The sequence below is a fragment of the Schistocerca americana genome, chromosome 10 (genome assembly GCF_021461395.2).
Source record: "Schistocerca americana isolate TAMUIC-IGC-003095 chromosome 10, iqSchAmer2.1, whole genome shotgun sequence".
Classification (NCBI taxonomy): domain Eukaryota; kingdom Metazoa; phylum Arthropoda; class Insecta; order Orthoptera; family Acrididae; genus Schistocerca; species Schistocerca americana.
In genome coordinates this window covers 108,899,103-108,914,287 of record NC_060128.1, presented here as the reverse complement: position 1 = coordinate 108,914,287, position 15,185 = coordinate 108,899,103, and the positions used below count along the sequence as shown (strand labels likewise).

Genomic DNA, 15,185 nt, shown 5'->3' with positions numbered 1-15,185 from the left:
ATATACGCATGTTTTTACTATCCTGTTCAGTGAAGCTAAATCAGGCCGGTGTGTGAGAGGTTTTTTAAAAGTTAGATCCCACAAAAAAATATTAAAACAGGATAGAGTAGCATGGAGAGCTGCATCAAACCAGTCTCTGGACTGAAGACCACAACAACCTCAAAATGTAAATAAAACGAACATTACAATACCTGGACATTATTATAGTCCTTTTCCTTTATTTAATCGAATAATGAATGATAAGTACGACAAAATCAATATATTACTTGTGATAAAATTGTGTACTGCCCATCATATGATATATCATACCTTAATAATTTTACCCCTTACTTCGCACCATATGATGTAACGCACGTAAAAAAAAATTATGAGTTTAAGGCAACCGTCATAAATTAACATTCATAACGTGTGGGTAGTGGATCTGAAATTTTATCAAAACAAAAAAAAATTAATTCTGGGATATAACGAGTTAAGATGGCTTCTCCGACCCCAGGTTCCCTACCTCAAATTATTCAGTGGATCATTCTCTGTATCCTGTTACATTTCTGCACACCCTATATAGCAAAAGCGTGCACCGGTTCAGGGTACACAGAAGAAAAATACATACAGGAAGATGGGCCAGGTGGCCGACGTGGGAAAAGCAGCCAGAGCTCCAGCCTGCCCAGAAGTGGTCACCTAGTGTACACCATCACGTCATTCAGTTTGACTGAGGAAGCTCATTCCGTTATTTTTTTAGCAAATCTTTTTTGATTTTCAGGCATCTGATGTAAAGTAAGTCATTTGTACTTTCCCTGTTACCTGATTTAAAGACAGAGTAATACTTTTTTTTACAATAGCAATATACAAACAACGTCTTTCGGTCTAGAAATGTAGTTCTTTGTTGTTTCTTTCGGTTCAACAGTCTCATCTATGAACCAATAATGTTCGAATGGCGTCCTATCGGGAAAGTTGGCCACTCTACAGGGTGGGCGAGAAGTGACCGTACACCGAGTATTGGAAGCTGCTTGATTTGATTTGTTTTACCACAAATACTCACTCACGTATTAAGTGTGGAATACATCGTTATGTTCTCCATATTGCTGTAAAAACATTTTCATACGCCTCCAAGTCCTTCCTGACATATTTTTGAGCATGAAATGTCTTCGCAGCTGCGAATACGTACAACCATCAGCGAACACCGACAGTGAAAGTTTATGCCGCACTGGGGCTCGAACCAGGATTTCTCATTTTGCGCGAGCGGTCCCCTTAAGCACTTTGGCTACCCGTCGACGAGTGGAAGCCAGACCCAAACTTGTCGTTCTTGCATCACAACCTGCACTCGTACATTCATCACGTAATTCCGATACAGAGGAGGACATTTTAATTGAAATTCGCTGCATAGTATCGGCGGACAAATACGACATTTGCAGCGGGTGTGTTGTTAAGAAGAATGGTGAAATGTCCCTTCGGACGTGCATGCATCTCATAACGAACACTGCATTGTCCTTTTAACAACACAGACACTGTAATATCTTATTTTTGAGTGTGTCCGGTGCGGTAGAGGAGATCGATTCTTCCCTCGCGCTTTTCGCAAGTGGAGGACAGAGTGGGAGGGCTGAGTCAGTGGTACCACACCACACAACATTATGTGTGGAAGTAGATGTAGTGCAGAATGCGTCCTTAACAGCATCGGGCAGTTCCTCGTTTGTAGCACAAGGACGTGCAGACGCGTGCGTCGTATAACCAGTCACCACTCGTAGTGAGGTCAAGACTTGTTGGCGGCAGGCAGACTCCCTGAGACTAACAGGACCTACATCTATATCTACATTTCTACATTTATACTCCGCAAGCCACCCAACGGTGTGTGGCGGAGCGCATTTTCCGTGCCACTGTCATTACCTTTCTGTTCCAGTCGCGTATGGTTCGCGGGAAGAACGACTGTCTGAAAGCCTCCGTGCTCGCTCAAATCTCTCTAATTTTACATTCGTGATCTCCTCGGGAGGTATAAGTAGGGGGAAGCAATATATTCGATAACTCATCCAGAAACGCACCCTCTCGAAACCTGGCGAGCAAGCTACACCGCGATGCAGAGCGCCTCTCTTGCAGAGTCTGCCACTTGAGTTTGCTAAACATCTCCGAAACGCTATCACGGTTACCAAATAACCCTGTGACGAAACGCGCCGCTCTTCTTTGGATCTTCTCTATCTCCTCCGTCAATCCGATCTGGTACGGATCCCACACTGATGAGCAATACTCAAGTATAGGTCGAACGAGTGTTTTGTAAGCCACCTCCTTTGTTGATGGACTACATTTTCTAAGGAATCTCCGAATGAATCTCAACCTGGCACCTGCCTTACCAACAATTAATTTTATATGATTATTCCACTTCAAATCGTTCCGCACGCATACTCCCAGATATTTTACAGAAGTAACTGCTATCAGTGTTTGTTCCGCTATCATATAATCATACAATAAAGGATCCTTCTTTCTATGTATTCGCAATACATTACATTTGTCTATGTTAAGATTCAGTTGCCACTCCCTGCACCAAGTGCCTATCCGCTGCAGATCTTCCTGCATTTCGCTACAATTTTCTAATGCTGCAACTTCTCTGTATTCTACAGCATCAACCGCGAAAAGCCGCATGGAACTACCGACACTATCCACTAGGTCATTTATATATATTGTGAAAAGCAATGGTCCCATAACACTCCCCTGTGGCACGCCAGAGGTTACTTTAACATCTGTAGACGTCTCTCCATTGATAACAATATGCTGTGTTCTGTTTGCTAAAAATTCTTCAATCCAGCCACACAGCTGGTCTGATATTCCATAGGCTCTTACTTTATCAGGCGACAGAGCGGAACTGTATCGAACGCCTTTCGGAAGTCAAGCAAAATAGCATCTATCTGGGAGCCTGTATCTAATATTCTCTGGGTCTCATGAACAAATAAAGCGAGTTGGGTCTCACACGATCGCTGTTTCCGGAATCCATGTTGATTCCTACAGAGTAGATTCTGGGTTTCCAAAAACGACATGATACTCGAGCAAAACCTCCGACTCTTTGTCTAAAACGATGCGGTATTTTGTCGCGGAATGTCGGCTGCACTGCGAATGTGCAGAGACAGTTGGGTATAAATCCATAAAATTGCTTTTCCATTTAAAAAATACACTCCATTGGGTTCCCGTAATCTTTTATCCATCTGCTGCATCTCCGTTCTTTACTGGAGCTCTTCTTTACTTCAAAATCGTCACAAATAGTTAGAGTGATCAGTGATAGCTTTGTATGTAGAACTAGTTAGAAGTCAATCTACAGTATTGTGTGTGATGTATTCAAGCAGCCGGAGAGAATGGGTACATCACAGAAATGATGAACAAACTGAACAACAAAATTTAAAGAAAAAATTAAAAGAGAACAGACTCTGAAGAAGGTGGAAGGAGTATATAGAGGGTCTATACAAGGGCGATGTACTTGAGGACAATATTCTGGAAATGGAAGAGGATGTAGATGAAGATGAAATGGGAGATACGATACTGCGTGAAGAGTTTGACAGAGCACTGAAAGACCTGAGTCGAAATAAGGCCCCCGGAGTAGACAACATTCCATTGGAACTACTGACGGCCTTGGGAGAGCCAGTCCTGACAAAACTCTACCATCTGGTGAGCAAGATGTATGAAACAGGCGAAATACGGTCAGACCTCAAGAAGAATATAATAATTCCAATCCCAAAGAAAGCAGGTGTTGACAGATGTGAAAATTACCGAACTATCAGTTTAATAAGTCACGGCTGCAAAATACTAACGCGAATTCTTTACAGACGAATGGAAAAACTAGTAGAAGCCGACCTCGGAGAAGATCAGTTTGGATTCCGTAGAAATGTTGGAACACGTGAGGCAATACTGACCCTACGAATTATCTTAGAAGCTAGATTAAGGAAGGGCCAACCTACGTTTCTAGCATTTGTAGACTTAGAGAAAGCTTTTGACAATGTTGACTGGAATACTCTCTTTCAAATTCTGAAGGTGACAGGGGTAAAATATAGGGAGCGAAAGGCTATTTACAATTTGTACAGAAATCAGATGCCAGTTATAAGAGTCGACGGAAATGAAAGGGAAGCAGTGGTTGGGAAAGGAGTGAGACAGGGTTGTAGTCTCTCCGCGATGTTATTCAATCTGTATATTGAGTAAGCAGTGAAGGAGACAAAACGAAAAATTCGGAGTAGGTATTAAAATCCATGGAGAAGAAATAAAAACTTTGAGGTTCGCCGATGACATTGTAATTCTGTCAGAGACAGCAAAGGACTTGGAAGAGCAGTTGAACGGAATGGACAGTGTCTTGAAAGGAGGATATAAGATGAACATCAACAAAAGCAAAACGATGATAATGGAATGTAGTCGAATTAAGTCGAGTGATGCTGAGGGAATTAGATTAGGAAATGAGACACTTAAAGTAGTAAAGGAGTTTTGCTATTTGGGGAGCAAAATAACTGATGATGGTCGAAGTAGAGAGGATATAAAACGTAGACTGGCAATGGCAAGGAAAGCGTTCCTGAAGAAGAGAAATTTGTTAACATCGAGCATAGATTTAAGTGTCAGGAAGTCATTTCTGGAAGTATTTGTATGGAGTGTAGCCATGTATGGAAGTGAAACATGGACGATAAATAGTTTGGACAAGAAGAGAATAGAAGCTTTCGAAATGTGGTGCTACAGAAGAATGCTGAAGATTAGATGGGTAGATCACATAACTAATGAGGAAGTATTGAATAGGATTGAGGTGAAGAGAAGGTTGTGGCACAACTTGACCAGAAGAAGGGATCGGTTGGTATGACATGTGCTGAGGCATCAAGGGATCACCAATTTAGTACTGGAGGGCAGCGTGGAGGGTAAAAATCGTAGAGGGAGACCAAGAGATGAATACACTAAGTAGATTCAGAAGGATGTAGGTTGCAGTAGGTACTGGGAGATGAAGAAGCTTGCACAAGATAGAGTAGCATGGAGAGCTGCATCAAACCAGTCTCAGGACTGAAGACCACAACAACAACAATCTTTTTGGCATCTGCTGCATCTCCGTTCTTTACTGGAGCTCTTCTTTACCTCAAAATCGTCACAAATAGTTAGAGTGCTCAGTGATAGCTTTGTATGTAGAACTAGTTAGAAGTCAATCTACAGTATTGTGTGTGATATATTCAAGCAGCCAGAGAGAATGGGTACAACACACAAATGATAAACAAACTGAACAACAAAATTTAAAAAAAAAATTAAAAGAGAACAGACCCTGAAGAAATCACCAGCCACAACAGAGAACCAAGAACACAAACTCTAGACAAACACAGGGTACCAGGTACACCCTACAAAGGGTACAGCACTATGCGGGGTATAAGTGGACGTCCCACGATATTCAAAACAAGATCATTGATCCACTAGGAAAGTCTGTATTGAGAAAGGTATTGACCTCAGTCAAGAAGACTGAACATTTTGCTATTGTGGTTGACGAAACAAGTGATTCTTCGGTTTACGAACAAGTGTCATTTTGTATTATTCGTACCGTCGATGATTCCTTAATCATCAACGAAGACTTTATTGGCTTATACGAGACAACACTGAATCACAACCTCTGTTTAGTATTTTAAAAGACGTTTTTGCTCGTCTTGATTTGTCAATGGATAACTTAAGAGGACAGTGCTGTGACGGTGCCTCGAATATGAGTTCAAATGACTAAAAAAGCTAGTTTTGGATAAACAACCAAAAGCACGTTATGTGCACTGCACTGCTCACAATTTAAACTTGGCAGTTGTAGACAGCCTCCGCCATCTTACGTCTATGAGGGATATTGTGGCTTTAGCCAAGGACTTAATATACACCGTAAGGGAATCCAACAAAAGGATGAGACTTTTCAGAAGCGTACACTATGAGAGTGCCAACGACCAAGCTGGTCTACGACCCCTTTGCCTAACTCGATGGACTACGCGATCTTATAGAATCTTGAGAATACTGAAAAACTTTGAAGAACTTCTAGAGTTTTTTGAAACATTTTCTGCAAAGGACAAAGCAGAGGCAGGTTACAAATGTGCAGGCTACCTTGAGTCAATGTTACAATGCAAGACTTATTTCTTTTTACGTCTTTATTGCCATGCAATGAACTCAGTAGAGGATGTCAATGAAAAAATTCAGTGCCCTCATCTAAGTAGATGATCTGGAAAAAATTTATGAGGGCTTGATTTGTATATTGAATGGAAGACGTGATAGTTCTGAATACTTTGGGAATTGTGTTTAAAAGAAAAACCTTCACAAGTTGATGATCCTTCGCTTCCTCGGAATCGAAGTGTACCAAAGAAGTATGAAAACAACGAAGCCAGCTCAGCACATACTTTCAAAACCCCAAAGGAATACTACAAAACTATTTACATTGAAGTTTGTGAAACGGTGCAATCTTGCATTACTGAGCGTTTTGTTTCAACTGGACTCACACAGGGCATTGCAGTTGAACAAGAGTGCTTGCTTTTAGTAAACAGAGGTGAAACAAATTTGTAAAAATCAACTGAGTTTTTAAAAAAATGACCTCCTGCATTTACACTTTAATATGTTAGTTGATATCGCTAATAAAAAACAACTGGTCTTAAAAAACATGCTTGATGTAAGAAAGTATATTACACAAGAGCCTGCAGTTGTAGAAATGTTATGTGAAGTAGTGAAGTGCATTAAGCTTTTCCAATCACGACAGCAACAGCAGAAAGGTCATTTAGCGTCCTTGGATGTCTGAAGTCATATCTCCGATCAACAATGGGACAGAAGCGATTGGACAACTTCACTGTTCATCATGCCCACCGAGATGTTTTGAATGAATTGAATATCCGACCAGTCATCAACGACTTCATATTCAGTAATCCAGTCAGACGGTCGACATTTGCACCTTTCTAAAGACACTCTAGCCCTAATAATGCCATTTAGAGCAATATTAAGAATCTTTATAAAATTGAGAATTAAATACACTCCTGGAAATGGAAAAAAGAACACATTGACACCGGTGTGTCAGACCCACCATACTTGCTCCGGACACTGCGAGAGGGCTGTACAAGCAATGATCACACGCACGGCACAGCGGACACACCAGGAACCGCGGTGTTGGCCGTCGAATGGCGCTAGCTGCGCAGCATTTGTGCACCGCCGCCGCCAGTGTCAGCCAGTTTGCCGTGGCATACGGAGCTCCATCGCAGTCTTTAACACTGGTAGCATGCCGCGACAGCGTGGACGTGAACCGTATGTGCAGTTGACGGACTTTGAGCGAGGGCGTATAGTGGGCATGCGGGAGGCCGGGTGGACGTACCGCCGAATTGCTCAACACGTGGGGCGTGAGGTCTCCACAGTACATCGATGTTGTCGCCAGTGGTCGGCGGAAGGTGCACGTGCCCATCGACCTGAGACCGGACCGCAGCGACGCACGGATGCACGCCAAGACCGTAGGATCCTACGCAGTGCCGTAGGGGACCGCACCGCCACTTCCCAGCAAATTAGGGACACTGTTGCTCCTGGGGCATCGGCGAGGACCATTCGCAACCGTCTCCATGAAGCTGGGCTACGGTCCCGCACACCGTTAGGCAGTCTTCCGCCCACACCCCAACATCGTGCAGCCCGCCTCCAGTGGTGTCGCGACAGGCGTGAATGGAGGGACGAATGGAGACGTGTCGTCTTCAGCGATGAGAGTCGCTTCTGCCTTGGTGCCAATGATGGTCGTATGCGTGTTTGGCGCCGTGCAGGTGAGCGCCACAATCAGGACTGCTTACGACCGAGGCACACAGGGCCAACACCCGGCATCATGGTGTGGGGAGAGATCTCCTACACTGGCCGTACACCACTGGTGATCGTCGAGGGGACACTGAATAGTGCACGGTACATCCAAACCGTCACCGAACCCATCGTTCTACCATTCCTAGACCGGCAAGGGAACTTGCTGTTCCAACAGGACAATGCACGTCCGCATGTATCCCGTGCCACCCAACGTGCTCTAGAAGGTGTAAGTCAACTACCCTGGCCAGCAAGATCTCCGGATCTGTCCCCCATTGAGCATGTTTGGGACTGGATGAAGCGTCGTCTCACGCGGTCTGCACGTCCAGCACGAACGCTGGTCCAACTGAGGCGCCAGGTGGAAATGGCATGGCAAGCCGTTCCACAGGACTACATCCAGCATCTCTACGATCGTCTCCATGGGAGAATAGCAGCCTGCATTGCTGCGAAAGGTGGATATACACTGTACTAGTGCCGACATTGTGCATGCTCTGTTGCCTGTGTCTATGTGCCTGTGGTTCTGTCAGTGTGATCATGTGATGTATCTGACCCCAGGAATGTGTCAATAAAGTTTCCCCTTCCTGGGACAATGAATTCACGGTGTTCTTATTTCAATTTCCAGGAGTGTACATACATAATGTTAAATTTTCAGTTTCGAAATATTAGTACTGTATTACTATATTACTATAGCACTGTATTAGTTATTTTCAAATACTTAAATATTTTTAGGGCGTAAGAACCAATTAAAACTCGCTATTTACACACTTTTTGACTGAAAGTATTAGGAATAATGTATTAACTTTATTAACTGTATTAAAGCATTAATTTTGAGATATTGCTTTTATTTAATGAACCCTGAGCCTTATTCAAAGTAAGTTTAAATTAATTATTTCACTTATTAATCAAAGTGCTATTACTGTGCAACAAAAATATTTTATGTTTCATTCTTTTAATGATAGTTTAGGATTTATTTAAATATAATTCCACTCTTTTCAGAGCTATTTATTATTTATTAAATTAGATTTTTACGAAAATACCGTGTGTATTCATTTTGTATCTTTTTTCAAACCCAAAAAATGTGTGAGGCTTGTCGAGTTTCCCCTAGTGTCGAGTTATCGAGAGTCCAGTTTTCGGTGTTCTAATGTTGATCATATGACTCTAAAATGCTTCAAAAAAATTTAAAACTCACTATTTTTCATCTAAAATTTAGAAAACTTACCGAGGCAGGACCCACCGTATGCCCCCCTCCCCCAATATATTTTTTATAAGTCGGCGCCTCTGATGGCACATACTAACATACAGTAACAAAAACGTCCACAGGGTGGGAAACATACTTAAGAAAAAAGGGCCACAAATATCAATCCATACAAATAACACAGCACAGAAAAATCTACGCATTAAGAACATTTCTGCAGACAAACTGCCCAAAGCTCGAATGTATCAGTTAACCTGTAGTTCATGCCAGTCGGTCTAAGTAGGCCAAACATGCAGAAATTTCAAAACGATGTACTCCGAACACCTCAAGAAAACCACCACCTAAAAACCATGGAGACTTATCTTAAGATTGGCAAAGAAAGCAACAGTCTCTACCAGAAACTCACAATGCAGGAGAGCAATCACACGCAAAAAGCGATAATACAACAGTGCAACAAAACGTTGTTTGGAACACTCAATGAACTATGCAAAGGCGCTTCCCCACATAAAACATAACACTCAAACAGTCGAGAGAGAAAAAAATGAAGACATGTGTTTCCCCCCCCCCCCTCTCTCTCTCTTTCTCTCTCTCATTGCACACACACACACACACACACACACACACACACACACACACACACACACACAAATTACATACATTCTACCCTATTCCAGCAGCCACACCACAACGGTACTGACGAAACTTTCAAAATTAGCGCCATAACAAACACAAGACCAACGATGAACAAGTGTGAGCAGCGACAATGACATCACACCTCTGACTGAGTAAAATGTCACCAGTGTCTGCTCAACCACATTTTGGGAAAGTGCATGCGACATGAACTGGTAAGCGAAAATTTTGTAAACAAAACCTGTGTGCAAACAGCGCAGTGAACAGCAGTTGATGGAGGCACCAGAGACACGCAACAGGAAGAATAATGTAAGTACGGAAACGCACATAACCTCTACCCACAAACAGTTCTTCACAAATACCAATAATTTTCTTCATGACTAGTTTGCAGATGACATGCTGTCAGAAAAACGACGAAAAAGAGCACAAAAACTGGTGTACAATAATACAGTTCATTTAGCGGTAAACGTCTAAACAAAACAAAGCAAACTGCACATATTGTAATTCCTAGGCCTACAGCAGTTAAATTATTAAGGTTACGGAAATAAAAATTTGACACACAGAAGGCGACATGTAGGTGTCGGAACATGTCTCAGTATATATAAAAATAAACTAATTGTGTTTGCATGAGGCTGAATTTCAAAACAACCCAACTTTTACCAATCTTGTCATTTAGAATTTTGTTCATCAATTTTACCAACTTTTTTTGAAGAGTACCTATGTGAAGAAATAGCACACCAGTCGCATTAAAAATTGTTTTTTTATCACCGCTGGTAGAGCGGATATCTCACTATCTCATTCACACCCCCCTCCCCCTCACCCCCCCCCCCCCCCCCACTTCCCCATTGCAACTGAACTTCTTCTTTGTGCCATCTATACTTGTTTCATAGAGTCAAAGAGAAAGACTGGACGTGACGAAAGCTCAAAAAGTAGCAAGAGTCCTCCACACAGTGACAGTAAAGTTATGCTCTTCTACAATTTAAAAATAACAATCTCAAATATCTATCGAAAATTGCGAAAAACAAAAAAAATATAAAATAAAAATATCGGCATTCGAAATTGGTATTTCGATATCTATGTATCGATATAACTATGAGGAAAACATCGCAGAGTTACATCGACATATTCTGAAAAGAATTTCGATACATCGACATCATATCGACAATTGTGGGACGAAGGACAACACACAGAGCAGAGAATGAGGCAGGTTACAGGAGCATTACAGGAAAGATGTAATAAGACTCCACAGCAAAAGGCAAGGTACGCTTTTGCTTTTGGCGTTGTTAAAGATAAGCTGTGGAGTGGGAGGAAGAAGAGACGAGAAGGAACATATGCCAGAGTCTCTGCTTCCACTGAACAATCTCGTGTTGTGAGGTCAACATGCAAACGTGCTTCGGAACTCGGTACATCGAGGGCAACGACGCAAGAGTGCACGGAAGACGTCGGTTAATGAGTTACCGGATGCAGACCAGAATGAGCGCGTCTCAGTGTGGCGTGCTTTGTTAACTCAGTTAAAAATTCAGTGAACCGTGCGACGTTTATGTTTTCAGGTGAATCTGCCATTTGTCACAGCTGCCTTGCTAGAAATATTTCCGTTTGCGCCAAAGGGAATCCTCATTACACAGTCGTGTCAGATACTAAAATGTAGACTTTCACGGCCGGAAATATCATGTCCATTTAATTATCCGGGCTGTTATGCCGTGGTCGGTTGATGAATTTTGTCTCAATTCCCTTTTCTTTTCTTTTTTTTAACGTTACGTCTCCGACTGCGGGAGACATCTTCAAGGGGGTCCGTAGGTCGATGGAAGGTCCAACACACCCACTGGCTCGCTACTGACTGCCGCTAAATTCCGTGTCCGCGCGCTCCCGCGCCGCGGCGTGACGTCACGTGTTTTGAAAACGTCAGTGCAATTGGCCGCTGTCCGTCGCCGTCGATCGCCGTTGCCATCACCCAGTAGTGGACGGGTGGTACACATCTTCTTTAACATAGGCATCCATATTCCATTTAATTTCACGCCCTCCTCCTTTGGGTTGGAATTATTTGGGTTTTTAGCGATTTCGATTGCCTCCCTGTAGAGCCTTTCGTACTATCCGCTTGTGGCCGCTAGTACTTGCGTCTCCTCGAAACGAATATTATGGTTCCCTGGCTGGAAAGCATGCTCCGCAACAGCTGATCGTTCTGTTTCTCCTCTTCTACAATTTACCTTGTGCTCTTCCAAACGTTTAGAAACAGTTCTTTTAGTGGTACCCACATAATCACCACCACAGCTGCATGGGATCCTATATACTCCAGCTTTTTCCAAAGGTTTGCGAGCGTCCTTGGCAGGCTTAAGGTATTCCTGTATCTTCCCGGTGGGCTTGTAAATTCCGGTAATATTTCGCTTCATCAAGATCCTCCCTATTCTTTCCGTTACATTTTTAACAAACGGCAGGAAAACCTTAGATTTTGCAGTAGCCTGTACGCCAGTATCATTTCTGCGTGGCTGCCTCAACGGAATTGAGACAAAATTCATTAGCCGACCACGGCATAACAGCCCGGTCAATTATAACGGACAGAGTCGTGTCAGAAAGGAACCTGATCCATGTGATAATATGGGCGGCGGGTGCATCACCACACCTACTCGGACCGAGACTGTTCCGAAGGGACTGTGAACGGTGAAAATTATTCACACATGTTACAAACGTGGTGAGCACCTTAGCTCAAGGGAAGGGGACTCATGGGACGTATGTGGTCACAGCAAGAGCATCGCCCCCTCACTATGCCCTTCCAGGGCACGAATTCCCAAATGAACAATCTCCAGGACGAACTTCCAGCATGCTGCAGTAGCTTGGGTCAGCATCTACTGTTAATCAGTAGAACGAAAAACCAGTCCAAGTTGCAATTTTTTTTTGCTTTTTATTCATGCGATGACTAGTCTCTGGAATTGCACTGCCTTCACTGTGCTGTAAATGTTCATTGCACATTTTTGACATATTTGAAAATGCCGTTTTCGACCATGTTATGATGATTTGAAAATGGGCCTCGGCGCGCAGCTAGTCATCGAATGAATAAAAAGTAAAAATTTGCTACTTGGACTGGGTTTTCGTGGTAAGAGGTGCATTCAAGTTCTAAGGCCTCCGATTTTTTTTCTAATTAACTACTAACCCGAAATCGATGAAACTGGCGTTACTTCTCGATGTAATCGCCCTGCAGATGTAAACATTTTTCACAACGCTGACGCCATGATTCCATGTCTGTTTTGACCACTGGAAAATCGCTGAGGCAATAGCAGCACAGCTGGTGAATGTGCGGCCACGGAGAGTGTCTTTCATTGTTGGAAAAAGCCAAAAGTCACTAGGAGCCAGGTCAGGTGAGTAGGAAGCATGAGGAATCACTTCAAACTTGTTATCACGAAGAAACTGTTGCGTAACGTTAGCTCGATGTGCGGGTGCGTTGTCTTGGTGAAACAGCACACCCGCAGCCCTTCCCGGACGTTTTTGTTGCAGTGCAGGGAGGTATTTGTTCTTCAAAACATTTTCGTAGGATGCACCTGTTGCCGCAGTGCCCTTTGGAACGCAATGGGTAAGGATTACGCCCTCGCTGTCCCAGAACATGGACACCATCATTTTTTCAGCACTGGCGGTTACCCGAAATTTTTTTGGTGGTGGTGAATCTGTGTGCTTCCATTGAGCTGACTGGCGCTTTGTTTCTGGATTGAAAAATGGCATCCACATCTCATCCATTGTCACAACCGACGAAAAGAAAGTCCCATTCGTGCTGTCGTTGCGCGTCAACATTGCTTGGCAACATGCCACACGGGCAGCCGTGTGGTCGTCCGTCAGCATTCGTGGCACCCACCTGGATGACACTTTTCGCATTTTCAGGTCGTCATGCAGGATTGTGTGCACAGAACCCACAGAAATGCCAACTCTGGAGGCGATCTGTTCAACAGTCATTTGGCGATCCCCCAAAACAATTCTCCCCACTTTCTCGATCGTGTCATCAGACCGGCTTGTGCGAGCCCGAGGTTGTTTTGGTTTGTTGTCACACGATGTTCTGCCTTCATTAAACTGTCGCACCCACGAACGCACTTTTGACACATCCATAACTCCGTCACCACGTCTCCTTCAACTGTCAATGAATTTCAATTGGTTTCACACCACGCAAATTCAGAAAATGAATGATTGCACGCTGTTCAAGTAAGGAAAACGTCGCCATTTTAAGTATTTAAAACAGTTCTCATTCTCGCCGCTGGCGGTAAAATTCCATCTACCTTACGGTGCTGCCATCTCTGGGACGTATTGACAATGAACGCAGCCTTATTTTATAACAATGCGCATGTTTCTATCTCTTTCCAGTGCAGAGAAAAAAAATCGGAGGCCTTAGAACTTGAATGCACCTCGTATTGAATATCCAGTACAGTGGGCAGGACGTGGTTCATCAGCTACACCAGCGACTTCAAATGGACGACACGCTTTTAACAAGAGCAATGTAGGCAAGTTTTCTGATGCCCTTAAAACAAGGAACAAAAAACAAGAACGTGACCCTGTTCATCACGCACGGTGTCCTACATAAAACCGGTATGCCCGATGTACCGGTTAGTCATCTCTAGTAGAATTGCTTGTGAAATGGCAGCACTGTCTCGCAAGTTGGCTACACTGCATGTTACCGGAAAGTTGAGTGCAGATAACTACTTGTTTTTTAACGTTGCTACTATCTATCTTCTTTACTTACCTCCTTGTTACCTGAATCTCGGGCTTGAGGCGTATCGATTTTACATGGGACAGCCTGGACTTGGGGATGAAACCATTGACAGTTGAGTCCGAGAACTGCAAAGCGTTTGCTCTTAAAGGGAGACACCAAGGCAGTGGCGCTAGTTCAGTTGAAAGTGGGTTGCTGTCCACTTTTCACATTGACATATTTCCCTTTTAAGTTGGGAAAACTGGCCTCTGTGTAAGGTGCAGTGTAACATGTCAGAATAACATGTTGCACTTGTAATAGCTCAGGCCGACGAAAGATGTTCGTGGAAACCGGAAACACTTGTTAAGTGTGGATCACATAGCACTGTGCAAACTTTGGCCTTCTGGCTCAGTACTTGGACCTCTTCACAGGGTCTCCACCACACCTGAACCCTACTGTCTGCTCTTAACGACAGAACTTGGGACTCACTTGCCTGCACCACGGTTTTCCATTTAGGGCTCAACTGAGCCAACGGCCTTGCCACAGTGGTAACACCAGTTCCCGTCAGATCACCGAAGTTAAGCGCTGTCGGGCTGGGCTAGCACTTGGATGGGTGACCATCTGGTCTGCCGAGCGCTGTTGGCAAGTCGGGTGCACTCAGCCCTTGCGAGGCAAACTGAGGAGCTACTTGACTGAGAAGCAGCGGCTCCGGTCACAGAAACCGACATACAGCCGGGAGACTGGTGTGCTGAACACATGCCCCTCCATATCCGCATGCAATGACGCCTATGTGCTGAGGATGACTCGGCGGCCGGTCAGTACAGTTGGGCCTTCATGGCCTCTTCGGGAGGAGTTTAGTTTAGTTTTTATGGCCCAACTGAGACGGTAACGATCCCAGGAGGGGCGCAGCACGTGATGTGCCGTCAGCAGAGACTTTCG

General features: G+C 43.8%; 1 pseudogene; it reads left to right on the top strand.

The window, feature by feature from the left end:
- The first annotated feature begins 14,773 nt into the window (after window positions 1-14,773).
- Window positions 14,774-14,891, top strand: LOC124552941 (annotated as a pseudogene).
- The last annotated feature ends 294 nt before the right edge of the window (window positions 14,892-15,185 follow it).